General features: G+C 39.3%; 1 protein-coding gene across 5 annotated transcripts in view; it reads left to right on the plus strand.

The window, feature by feature from the left end:
- The window catches only part of SH3KBP1 (SH3 domain containing kinase binding protein 1), a 233,539-nt gene that overhangs the window by 83,294 nt on the left and 136,168 nt on the right, over window positions 1-14,077 (plus strand). The gene's annotated exons all lie outside the window — the stretch shown is intronic.

A 14,077-nucleotide genomic window follows, 5' to 3' on the forward strand; every position in this document is an offset into this window, starting at 1 on the left:
AATACTGTATTTGAGCTGCAGTTTGACTAGAGGTCTTAAACCTGAAGTTTGCAACTGCAAGTGAGAAAGATTTAATAATTTCTGCAAAATGTATAACTTCCTTTAAAACATGAGGGGGAGTAATCTCCACCTCTTTTGCAAGGATTGATGTCCTCTGAAAGAAAAAATTGGAAATAAATCTCAGAAAGCTTTGTCTTTTGCGTTTGCAATGTCATCTTGAATCTGGAGACACGTCCAACATTTCTGCTTTGGGTCATAGGTTTTTCAAGCAACAGCAGAATTAAATTACCAAGAATTATTCTTTTTCATGGCTGCTATACAGAACCATATGAGTAGTTGGGAAATTATCTAGGGACCGAGTCTGTTCCATACTGCTTCAGCTGCTATTTGGAGAAGGCTAATAGCTGTGGCAGATGCAGAGATTCAGTTCAGTCACAAGGGGATAACACTCCAAATATGATACTTAGAGCACAGGCTTTCTCCTCCTCTTTCTTCCCTCTGGCTCAGAAGCTTTAAAGAATTCAGGAGATAAAGAACTTCTCTTTCTCTGTCTGTAGCTGGAGCACACAAAGCTTCGTATTTATTGAAAGGAGAGAAGCAAAGACTGACACGAAGATCTGTAGCTTGAGGAAGGGGTTTGGTTTGGAAATAGCAGATTTCATATTAGGATGTTATTGCGTTGGATTTCGTTGGTGGGGATTGCACTTCTCATGGCTACCTCTACATAGTGTCAGGGTTAGTAAATTTTTCATTTTGGCTGCTTCTCCACAGCTGTTTGCATTGCTGCAGAGCAAGCAGTTGCAGCACGCCGTACTCTAGCAGTATAGCTAAAGATGCTAAAGAGAGTACAGCAGTACAGCTAAAGAGAGCGTCCCCTCTTTTTTGGGGGGGTTGGTTTGAGCATGGTGCCAAAGTAGCCTTTTTAAAGTGAGGACAGCTCAGCAAGTAGTTACTGTTGTGTTCAGTAATAAAGAGTCTTCTAAGATCTATGTGGCAAATCTTGCGGAAAGTGTTGCAATATTTTACTGAAGAGGGAGCCCTAGATGCCACGGGAATTATTTTCTTTAAGTGTTCTTGTGCTGTGATTTTTATTAAACCCTACCTCAATCTGTTTACTGATCACAGAATGTGACCTGACCTGAAAGAGGGTACTTTTTTTTTTTTTTCTCCTTATTGTTAGGAAGTGAGGAGGAAAGGGATGCATCTAAAGCTCTTTAGCCACTGTTCAGCAGTGAAAATAGTAGGCAGTATTATTTATTTACTTGGGCTATGTAATCTTGCTGCTTGGAACTTCAGAGCAGATCCAGTGACGTGGGAGTGAAGCATTCTGTGCTGGTGCATTGTTTCTATTACCAAGATGATGATAAGTGCTTTTCTACTGCTGTGCTGTTAAATTGCATAGTTTTACTACTTAACTTGGTTGGCCTAATTTAAGTGGCAGCACTTTAGCAGGCATTTACATTTTGAGCAGAAGAATCTTGGCCTCTTGAGCTTTTGGCTTGTAGAGAATTTTTCCTTGAGGAATATTGACAAGTGTCCAGCAGTGGTATTCAAGGAAAATAGCTAAGTTATTTGTAAGAAACATCTAAGTAGCTAAGAGGAAAAGAATGGATTTCTGATTAAAAAAGATATTTAGGATCCAACTTTATATCTTGTTTGTTCATGCTAATTATTTTTAAGCACTGTGTTGAAATTAGGGGTTCTTATAATAAAATCATTATAAATTGAAATGCCTCTTGTAAAGGCTTATTTCATCAAATAAGTAATGGATATTACTTTTTTGGATTACAGATGTAATCTAGGAACAATTTAACATTGGCATAACGCCACTGGCAGTATCCTACCTGGGCTAGAACTTCCATGACATAGTGAGGGTGGCAACTGATTGTGGTATTACTAGCTGTAGGTCACCATCCGTGAATCATTCAGGTTTTTGTTATAAAGACCAGGAGAAGATGGAAAGATTTGATTTTGTCTGCTTTTCACTGGGGGCAGTAAAAACAGAACATTTCTCATTCTTTGATGTTTCTTCCTGACCACAAATACTAGTGTCCCAACGGAAACATACGGTAGAAATTACTGCTGTGGTGGACATAATTTAGGAAACTGTGTTACACTTGCCTTTGATGTATTTGTGAGAGTTAATATTTGTAGGTACTTCCGCTCTTTACAGGGTTGTGAGTATGACCTAGAAGTTAGGGCTACACCTAAGAAATAATGGGTTTATTTTCTAGGTCTGCCACAAAGTTGCTGTGTAACTTTTGCTAAATCACTTAAACTGTTGGCCAAATTACCACACTTTAATTTCCAAGGTCAGGTATCTTAATGTGTATTGATTTTTTCAGATAGGCCAAGGTTTTTTTCTGATTTATTGCAGTGGCATAGCCAAAATTATTCATAACTTCCAGGTATTTCAGGTGTGTCTGCCTCAGGCTGCCTATTGGCAAAACCGGGGTTTATACCTGCCTCATAAAGATATTGAGATCTGTTACAGCACGGCAGCGATGGCAATTAACATGTAGGAAACAGCATTTTAATACAGCATTCCAGTGAGTTCATGCTTCCCCTCTGAAAGGCTCCAAAAAGGACCATTTGCTCGAGCGTAGAGATGGGGTTAGGGAAACATAAAGTCCTTGTGCTTTCCCTGACAGTTCCCAGGGCTGCAGCAGTTCTAGGCTAGTTTTGATGGGTCCTTCAGGTGCTGCATTATCAGCCCCTGTCTAGGGAAAAAGGCCACGGCACTGAAGGATGTGTCTGAAGCTGTATGAATGTCAGCTGTGGTTGGTTTGCATATTCTTCGCCAGAACCTGGGAGGGATCATTCTTTTGCTTCTTCCTACAGTTCATATGCCAAGAAAATCCTTTCCTGACCAGGTGTGGGTCTTTTAGTATATCTTTTCACTGCTCCAGAATTTTTGGTTGGCATATAGAACTATTGTTCTAAAACTTCTGTAAAGCTGACTTAAAAAAAAAAATTAAAAAATCCTTTTTTCTATTTAGAATTGCCATTGTTGCACCCTGGTAATAACAGGTTGGGAATGCCTTTTCTTCCCTGAGAGCATTTTCAGATTGTTGGAAAAAAGCGGAATTATTGCTGTTGTTACTGTTATTTAGTAACGTATGAAAATTACAGTCAGGTCTTGGAACAGAAAAACACCGAAAGATATCTTTTTTTTTTTTTTTAAATGCTTTTCCAACATGGTGAAATTCCATCTTTGCTAAGTTAACTTTCAAAATCTAAAAACAGATCCGAAGTTGTGCAACTGTTTCAGATCTGTCATAAATTCAGTACGATCTTCATCCAGGTATAAGGGGACATAATGGAAACTTGCATGCAATGAGCTTAACTGTTAAATGACTGTGGCTTATTTTAGGATAGTTTTGTTCTGATTTTTGAGTATCCTATTTTTAAGTATCCTATTCATTGTGCTATTTTGTGTATCTGGGAATAGGAGCCCACTTGCATAGGCCAAATTGCAAAACTGGAGTTGATAGGCTGTATTTTGTAAGTAACCTAACAACAATTGTTATACAAGTAAACATATTTGAGGAAAAGATATATTGCCTTGCCAGATGTATTTGTTTTATATAAACTGTAAATGCAGTCTTCATTGAGGTTATTCAAGCCAGCAAATCTGGAACAGCTCATCGTGTGTTACATGTTCTTAATCAGAGCCAAACACTGAAAGCAAGGAAATGTTTTTTCTAGTTCTCTTGAGAATTATTTATTTTAACTTGTACCCTACAGTTAAATAATAAAGAGAATTTGCATCCTATCCTAAAAGGGAGAGTTTTGTGAAAGTAGGTTTGATGATATAATAGGTTTATGTTATGAATAAATAACAAGTCTGTTGTATGCAAACCTGAGATTTAAGTCTATTTTTGTATATTAGAGAAATGGGAAAAGTATTTTACAAGAAAAATGCTTCATCATTTCATTCAATAGTTTTATGATTATTTGGATACAAAAAGACACCCCATTTATTAAAAAGACAAGCTGATGGCAACTCAGCATATGAGTGTGTTGACTCTGAGTTTTATATTAAGTAATGTGTGTAAACTATGATTCTGGTTATATTTTTCAACAGAAAGGCAAACCTCAAAATTTCCTCCATAAAATCATTTATTACTAAACCTAGTGCAAACAACTGCCTTTGTCGTGTGCCAGTCATGTATTTGATGAGGTGTCTGGCCCTCAGTACACTCAGCTTTGGTGTTCCTTTCAAACACAGGAAGTTTGAAGGAATTAATCTGTCTTTTGGTTGGATTATCTTTTTGCTGTTTATATGTTCAGGCCTTCTCCACAGACAGGCTTTGGTGTTTCCTTGCAAATACTGCCAACTTCAGAGAAATTATAGCTAGCATGAAAAAAAAATCCTTTACTTTTTAAAGATCAGCTAATTGGTGTATAATCAGTATACAGTTTACACAAATATGTGCAAGAACAGACTTCTCAGCCTATTAAGGTTAAAATATGCATACAACATATGACACAAACCCAAAAGGAGACTTAAAAAATTAATGGCACAGGAAACTCGAATTCAGCAAAATATTTATTCTTTGAGTTTAAATACCATGTCTGCATATGCATAAGTAGTGTCTCGGATAGTACACATTTCCTTTAAAAGTATTGTTTCTTCAAAATAAATACTTGGATAATTTTTATCCTCAGGTAAGCTACACTGCAGTGAAAGGCACTGCTTTCAGTTCAGAGAGGCAGGAAAAGACATCAGTCTGTGCTGGACATGTGCGTGGCAGCCAGAAAGAAACTTGGTATGTGTGTGTGGGGTGTGTGATCTGTAGTGGTTTAACAATTTTTTTCTGGAGGCAGGTGAGAAGGACTCTGTCCCATGCTAGAGGAAAGATGTCTACTTGGTAAAGTTCCCTTTTGATTATTCAAAACAGTATTTTATTTTACACATGCAACCTGTAGAGGATACATGGAAAAATGATGATTCTCTCTAGCATTTTAGTTTCATGATTCTTTTCCTCTGATGAAAAATAATTCTCAATAGTGAAAGTGAGGGGACGCTTAATGTGCATGGAATATAGCTAATTTCAGAGCTGATGAATAAGATGAGTTCAGATGAGGGGTAGTTGTTTAATGTGTGAACATCCTTCCTCCCATCATGGGGCCATGCTTTTGGACTCAATATCCTTTTATATAAATACATTTATATAGTAAGGGAAATCATAAAACAGTGCAATTTAAAATTATTGCATTATCCATCTGATGCCATAAAATGACTTTAGATCTTTTGGGGTTTCTCTTCTAGTTGTAACTATACTGTGAAATCTGCCTAAAATAGGCTTATTCTGTAGAACAGGAATACAGAGATAGGTGTTACCATTGTTCTACATTTGAGATTAGTCTGTTGACCATTGACTTGTTGTTGTTGTTGTTTTTTTGTCTGAAAGAAAGATCTCAATGCTGTCTTCTTGGCAACAGTGGAATGGGTGCTTGCTCATTCTTTTCAAGCAGATCTTGTTTACGATTCCTATTTAAATAACGACTTAATATATTTAAAATCTAAACTTTTTTTCTATGTTATGGTCATTTGCTGCCCTGGTTTTCAGTTAAGGTTTTATTATCTATCCATATTCCAATAGCTTATTCCAGTGAGATAATTTCTTTTCCTGTCTTCTACTGTGCAGTGCCCCCCATCTTCTTTTTATCCTAAGTGCCTACCCTTTCTTTTCAATTCCTAGTACTCTGCAAAATGCACATATGTTGAGCCCTGATGTAGCTTCTGCAGTTTTGCATAGTTGGATCCAACCACTGGATCCTAGTGAGTATCATGAGGCTCTGTGCAGGAGCAGCCTGTAGAAGTCGGTTGTAGAACTCCCTCTTGGTTTGAACTGTAATTCCGAGTTAATTCTATCCTGTGGGCATCTTCTATTTGCCTAGGTGTGTCATATGTTTAGCTCTAGGAATCCCATTTATGGACCATGCTGTAAAAACACTGAACAAAAATACAGCCACTGCATCAAGGAGCTAACTATATATACACCCGTGTATGAAACGAGGTAACATAACTAAAAGAAAGAATACAAGGGAAGATGTGTTATTTGGATGATTGCTAGCAGGCTAACTATTTTCAGGTTTCTTGCAGACAGAGGACACTTGTTTTAATGAAATATTTAAATCTGGATCTGCGTTTGGAAATTGGGAGGGCAGTATGGAGAAAATTGTGACAACATTGGGTTTAAAATTTAACAGGCACTGTTGGATGCTGACACCCAGGACAGAAAAGAGGTAGAAAATGACCTTTTCTTAGACTGAAGAGATGTGGGAGAGCGGTCACTGACTGGCATTCTGAGCAGCTTACAGATGAAACAGAGGGAGGTAGTTATGGAGGCAAATGAGGACATGAGTTAGGTGTGTTGGTTATTTTTTTTTAAAGGTAGATCCAGAAGTATATTTGTATCAATGGGAAAGCAGAGATAAGTGAATTTTTAAGGAAGAGAGTGAGAGGGAACAGGTGAAGTGTTGGAATATGGCTACAGGGACAGTTGAAAGAACAAGGTGAAGAAAGTCTTTTTACAAGTAATTTATGCAAATATCTTAAAAATGCTGCACTAGAAGGAATAGTCAACAGACTTTCATCTTCTCTTTTGTGAACACTTATGAATTTTTGTTCAATCAGTTAAAGGATTTTTTTCCTTTCTAAAAGCTTTGCAATACGTTTTACATGTATGAAGTATGAAATGAAATCAGATATATCTTCTAACAGTTGTACTGGAATTTGCTAGTTTGCTTTTATCACAGTATGTGATAATTGTCCAAAAGGTACTAGTGAAGAGCAAATGTGTTGTCAAACTCAGGTGCAAAATGTTTTTCTAATAGCAGTTATATTGAAATCTCCTTTAACACAAGCCAAAACCAATAAGAATAATACTAAATACTGGAGCCATTCTTGTTAGAGTAACAGCAACAGCAAAAGTTTGAAGCTTCCTCTTGTCTTAAAACTAAGTTTCCCCATCACAAAAGAGACTGTTTATTTTTTCACAAGCTTCTGCAGATGAGTGTGTCCCTGCTGCCAGCGGTTCCCTCCTTCTCACTGCTGTAGGATAAATCACTTGGCACCTAGCAAGGCCCAGCTGCCTTTGAGGTCTGTCCCTGACTTTCTGCCTCCTGACGGTAGCTGTCTGTGTCTATCTCCTTTAGCCTTTCATCTAGGTGGTGTGAAATTTCAAGAACAGCTAACTTGATCTGAAAATTAGCAGACCAACCTTTCTCCCTGTCCGCCCTCACAACTTTCTGTGATTAAGGAATGGCAGAAGACGAGCAGGGTGGTTCACCTGAAACTGAGCTTTGGAGTGAGTCATTGGGGTCACTGTATGTTTCCCAGTGCCTAGCTTGGGATATCTACACCTCATATCTGGCAGCTGTGACAGGAGAGAGTCAGACTTCCTATTCCGTGCTAGAGACAATGAAAGCAAAGGAGTAATGCAGGGATACTTCGTGGAATATAAAACATAACCCTATCTGGAATGAAAATTTGGGGTCAAGAGAGTATACTTTGACTGTGCAAGCTAATGTCTTTTCCATGAGCTCTGAAACTTTGCCAGTATACTTTAAACTGGGTCAAGAATCCTTGTCTTGTCTTTCCTGGAGTTAATCTTGATGAATTTGTAACTGCTAAGTTAAACATGCCCATCTAAGTGTGTTCTCGCACTGACAGGCAGGTCCTTAGTCCAGTGCTGCTTTACCTTGGCTTGCTTGGATGGTAGCTGGGATGGTGCTGTGTTGCTTTTATAGGGACAGGGAACTGGCATTAACCTTCCCTGCTGGGCTGGAATCAGGGCTGTGTGTCTGTTCACATCTTTCCCCCATCACATGTAGGTAGTGAAAAGAGCCAGCCGTGCTACGGTAAGTTGCAGCACTAATCAGCGTACTGAGGCAGTTGGAGGTTTCTGGCTCCTGTGACAACCATAAAAACCTTTGAATGATTTCTGGGTTTGTAGGTGAGAAGCAGTGCCTGTCAACAGCTCTCTTGGGTCTCCTTCAAATTGCAGTGTCATGTGACATGAATTGAAGACCTAAATAATTTGTATAAATGATTCGTCTGAGAATTCGTTCTTAACCCAGTAAGCACCCCTCTGTAAAGAAGATTTTTGGATGTATATGAAAGTTTAATGTAAACATATGCCTTTGTACTCTTTTGTATGATTGTATTTTTTAAAACCAGCTCCATACTTGTGCTCTCTGCATTGGGATAGAGTGACTTGTTCTGCTGCTGTTGAATCCCTTCCAGTGCAGGAAACTTTTTGATTTGTGCCTACTTGGACCAGAAGGAGACTACAGTCATTATTCAAGAGCTTCCTCTTCTGATGGAATGATATTTATAAGCCCAAGTTGGGATAAACTTCTGCAGACAGGGGCAAGAATGTACACAGCAAAAATGAACTGTCGCTGCTGGTACGAAGGGTCATCACTGCCTTGGTGGTTTAGGAGAGCTGAGCAGAGAGTTCTGCTTAGAAGTACGCGGTGGGGGGCACCTCTGTGAACCAGCTACCAGTCTGGGATTTGGCTAGGAGTGTGTGTTTGTGGGGGGGATTTAACTCTGAATGTGCTTTGCACAGGTATTTTTCACCTGTTCCCTTGCCCTACTCCCTTTCCTGTGTGCACGTATGCAACATCTAGAGTGCTTTAAGCAAAGCTTTGCTGTTGGCTACAAATGACAAGAAACTATATGAAAGTATTGCCTGTGAGGCACGTTGTTTGTGCTGTTTTATGATCTGTGATAGATTCTATGAAACATTTTACTTCCAGGAATTGATACAGGCTTTAAAAACTTTCTTCTGATAAAGTGACATGCCTGGAATGAACTTGTCACTGCATTCATTTTAATTATTTTTTCACACGCAGTGTGAAATACGTTGATTCATCTGGTTAAAAGCCCCTGAAGTTAGGGAAGTTTGCTTTGCTGTAACTAGATTTGAAAAACAGATAGAGGTATTGGACAGTGTTGATAATGCATGGCTTGGATTATTCTGAGTAGGATTATTAGCTATGTAGTCTTTCAGTCTTCAGATTCCTATATTATGTAGGTGCAGTGACTCGAGTAACAAGATACTATGCCTGCAAAAGTATATTGTTTCCACTGGCATGAAATTTCCTAAATTTTATTCATTGAATACTTCATGCATGTTTTATCTTATTTCAGAATTTCCTCCCTCACAGTCTACTCCACCATTATCAAGGTGCTCACAGCATGGAAAGTTGTGCTGTTGTTAGTGGTGCGTTGTGATGTATTTTACTGTTTACCATATTTTTTATGGTTATCTTGCTGCTTTCTAATGTTGTTTCACAGTTAAGATGCACCAGTAGTTTGCAGTAGTTCCTATTCTATATCTTTCTGCATTCCCTTTTCAATTATAAATACATGGTTGTGTCTGTTTCTTGCTTGGTGTTAATTTGTAATATCATCCGCTTTAAAAATTCAAAGCATGTTGTTGATGATGGTTAGTTTCCAAGCTGATTGGTAGGGTGGTTGTGCTTGACAAGGGAGTGAAACGTGGAAGTGCTGACAAGCGGCTGATTGCTGATTCTTGGCCCCAAGCACAAGATTGCAACAGGAAAGATTATTATTATCTGTCACACAGCAAGAGCCGTTACTTCCTAACTTCAGCGCCGACTGTATTTAGAAACTGAAGCGGAGGCTGGGCAGAGGTCCTCATGGTGAGAAGTGGCTCCCTGCAGATGCCCAAATTAGCTGAGAATGAGTTTTGAAGTCAGAGGGGGTGTAGTGCTACTAGCATGGTCCTCTGCCTGGGCTGCATCACCCCAGTGAAGCCCCTCATGGGTTTAGCTGTTACTATAGCATCTGCTGTGGCTGCATCTTCACAAATCCTCCACTCTACTCCACAGACTATTCCAGAGAGCAGTGGCACCTGCAAGGAGGACCCCAGGCCATCCGTGGCAGCCGAGGATACATCTGCTTCCCCCCCAGCAATACTTGGCTGTTCCAGAATCTCTTTCTGATACTGTTTTCTCTAGGGACCAGATTTTGTCAGCTTTGTACCCGTACAGTGCTCAGCCTGGCACTGTATTCATTGCTCAGGTTTCTTGGGTAGCGCGCTCAGTAAATGACAGGGATAATGCTGTGTTTAGTGATCAAACAGGATACACTAGTGTCCCAGCTGTCCAGTAGCTTGAATTTAAGCCATCATATACATTTAAGCAGCTCTTTTTTTACACTAGGTCATGTATTTTCCTGTTGGCTATCATCCTCTGTCATACATTCATTGTGGATATTTCAGTGGTAAAATAACCCGTTAAAGTACCCTCACACAAGCTTCAGTCATTACCACCAGATATTCCATTCATTTTAAATAACTTTAAATGCTGTATTTTTTTATTTCCCTAATTCATTTAGTACCATCTATACCTTGTGTAGTCTTCTGTTAGACTCCTGCCAGATTCCGGATGTCCTTGATCTATATAGTCTCATATCTAGCTCTGCAAAAGCTGCAAGATGCGTTGTCAGCTATTATTGCTTCATTTTGCAACTACGATCATAAGACTTAGTATTTTTTCAGGCCTAGGAATTCTCTGTTAGACTACTGACTCAGCATAGTGTTATCCTAAATTACACGGGTCATGGTTACTTCTGGGAATTCATAAGAGGTTAGGAAGTGTCCAGGAAATGATTTAAACAAAAAAAAGCTCCAGTGACCTAAGGAAAACCAAAAGATTCACTCACATGCCTGGCAGCTATTGAGCAAATAGAGTAGTGGAAAATAAAAGTAATAAATGTTGAAAGGTTAGCCTGAGGCTGTCATTTCAGAAACATGTTAAGCTAGCACCGCCACCAAAAAAAGAGCCATCTTTCCTGTTTTTCTTCTTCCCATGTTCCTGTACAGACATTTGGCTGCATGGTGGGCCAGATGAGGAGAATGATCGAGATTAACATTAAACTGGCAAGAAAAATGCAGGGGTTGTTTTTACTAGCGGGTCAGTTCACTGTCTACCTCTTTACACTGCTGCACGAGCACTTGATCTGACAGGACGGCAAGGAGTGTTGCAGGAGCTGGGAGAAGCAGAGGGAGCAGCAGTGCTGCCTTTTATTTGGTTGCAGATGAGAATTGTTCTAAAAGTGCTTTGAGAGAGTGATGGTTTGTCAAACTATTTCAAGGATGGTTCATGGTCATTTGATTAAAACAACTACTAAAGAAAACAGACATGCTGTTTGTCAGTTTGAATGGTCAATGTTGCTCTTCACTTTTCTGTTGTGTTGGGGAGGTATATGGCTTCGTCTGTGTCCCAAAAAAACAGCATTGCAGTTATACACAGAATTCTTCTTATATAGAACCCTTCTCCCCTCCCTGATCTTCACCTTGTGACCACAGAACTGTTTTGGAGATGGATTTCATTACAGATGCAGCTGACTTGAGCCAGAGGCCTGTTTATTCACAGCTTTTAACTTTGAGGAAGTAACTTCTCATTCATGTAGCAAGTGTAATGGAACAGACAAGAGGAACTTGACAGCTATTTTTAGGAAAAGATAGTGTTTATCCCAGCAAAACTAAAAAAGATGTTGAGACATTACAAACTTTAAACCTAGACAGATTATTTTTTTAAATTATTTTAAGGTGAAGGATTTTTTTTTAATGTGTACCTCACTTGCCCTGTCAGCTTGAGTAGTCCTCCACTTACATTTTTATTTCTATGCAAATTGATATTCTCCTATGCGTTGTATGAAAAACCCACTAAAAAAATGGAAACTGATAGTGCCAGAAGAATAGTAAACCTGATGAAGTGCTTTCAAATGCACAAAGTTCATTTTGAGCACTTTTTTATTACTTTTATTTTCACAAATAAAGGTAATACTGTTGCACAAATGCATCAGCATAACAGCTGACACAATAGTTTCGTCATAGACTGTATGATTCAGGAGAGGGTGAGCAGACAAGTAGTGATGGGTGTACAGATGCCATCAAAAAGGCTACCAAGATGGCAAGGTATCAAACCAGTCTGCTTGCCTTGCCTGACATCAGAAGGCTGGAAAATTCTTGTTTAAGGAAAACAGAACCAAAAAAGAGAGGGACAGTAAACTAGAAGAAATTGCTCGGTTCAGCATGGAGAGCTCTAGCATGTTGATTAACATAGCATTAAGGAGTCTTAGCCAGCATCCTGTTGACAGTTTGTGGAGGTGGCCCAGTGCTAAGACATGGGAATAGGAGTAGTTTGTGTGAATGCTGCTGTGGAGAAAAAAGATAAGTATTAAGGAAAGGTTTGGTGGCAGGTTCAGTAGGGGATCTTGGGTGCAGTTGCATCCTTGGATAGAGTTAGGAGAGCCGTGCAACTGGATTCCAGGAATTCATTAATTTGGCAGGAAGTTTCATCCTTGCACAGATCAGAACTGGCATGAATTCATCACTACTCACAGCACGTTGTCAGAAGAGGAAATGGTTGTGACCCTAGAGGCAGAGCCAAAGCTGTGAAGAGTCATGCAAGGTGAAGGGTGAAGAGTCACGCAAGTATCATGTACCCAGATGTATTATGGAGGAGGGAAATCTGGTTTAGCTACTGGATGAGGGACTTGCAGCAAGCAAAGCAACAGAGGTCTTTGATGGGAAGTTATGTACAGCTTAGAAGCTGGCATTTGGTACAATGTAGTAAGACTGGGTTGTTTCTGTAGAGAAATCTTCCAGTGTCTAATTTAAAACCCACTGAAAACTAGCAAAAAGCTGAAGTACAAGGTAAGTGAAGATCATTAGAAAGATGGTTGGAAATAGATCCCTTGACCAGGAGACAGAATGTTTAATTTGTTAATCACTTACTATTCTGAATTTTATATGGGAAGTTACCATGCCACATGTAGAAAATAGAATTACGGAAATTAAAAGGCAGACAAGCTTTTAGTATAAAGACACAAAATCCAACAAGCACATGTTCTGCAGTCAGTTTGTAGGAGGTTCTGTGCCAAAAAACTGGGGATACAAGTGTGAACTGACCATGTCTGGAAGGGGGCAGAGTGATTCAAAGCCAGCGCATAAGTTTGTCGGAACTATCTGCCTTTGCTGTGTTCTGGGGCTTCCCCACCATCTGCGTTGTGAAATTCGTTGCTTAATGCAAACGTGGCACACTGCTGAAGCGGTTATTTGAAGTTTATTTAGAAACATACTGCAAGCTACAGCATCTTTGGGACCAAAGGATATTTAATGTGGGAGTGGACACTTTCTGGCCGTTGCAATCCCCGGTGTAAAGGAGACAGCTCTTTAGTAGCTATCTCATTATGTAAGGTATTAAAGATTACATTAGATTTCCACCTAAGCTTTTCAGTATAAATACTGGACCTAACATAAAGAAACTACTACTACACTGAAGAATATATTTTTTAAATAAATTCAGGGAAAGCAGGCAACTGATTTGCATACAATACAGAAAGCTATGAGGATTTTATTTTCTTCCTTACTCTTCTTGTCTAGTTCTTAACACCCAAAATGTAGTGTGGTAGATAGAACTGCTTTTGAAATAAAAATTTAACTAAGTCCTTGCAGAGAATAAGACAAATTTGTCATAAAGAGATTCTTCATAGATGCCATATATCTTCATGAAAACTTCCTTTTTCAGATCCTATAGGAAACCTATTACAAAACTCATTTCAGAATGTGAAGGCTCTGATGTAATTTTCTGAATCAAATTTATTTAAAGTGTAAAATTGGTTCTGCTAACATCCCTGTGTTCTGAGAAGATGGCTATTTGTCCTACAGGCCCACGTAAAGGAAGAAAGAAGTAAGAAGTTTACTTCCCCCTTCAAGCTGTCTACCCTTGATGAAGGGGGTAACTGCAGTTCCCAGGAGGCAGACAGCGTTCAGGGAGATGGGGAACGTAGCCCCAGTGTTGCTATTCCAGGTGCCACTCCAGGGAAGCCATCTGCAGCAAGTGATTGGCATATGCTCCAACCCCCTTTCTTAGTTTAGTGCAAAGGAGCTGGGCTCAAATATTGGTTTGCATATGAGGGAGGAGAGTGATATTGTAATTGTATAGCAAAGAGAGCGTCGTCCTGTGACAATCTGGATGCCTTTGCTACGAGGAGTTTTATTCCAGTTTCCTAATGGAACAAATC

Source organism: Ciconia boyciana, chromosome 1 (assembly GCF_034638445.1).
Source record: "Ciconia boyciana chromosome 1, ASM3463844v1, whole genome shotgun sequence".
NCBI lineage: Eukaryota > Metazoa > Chordata > Aves > Ciconiiformes > Ciconiidae > Ciconia > Ciconia boyciana.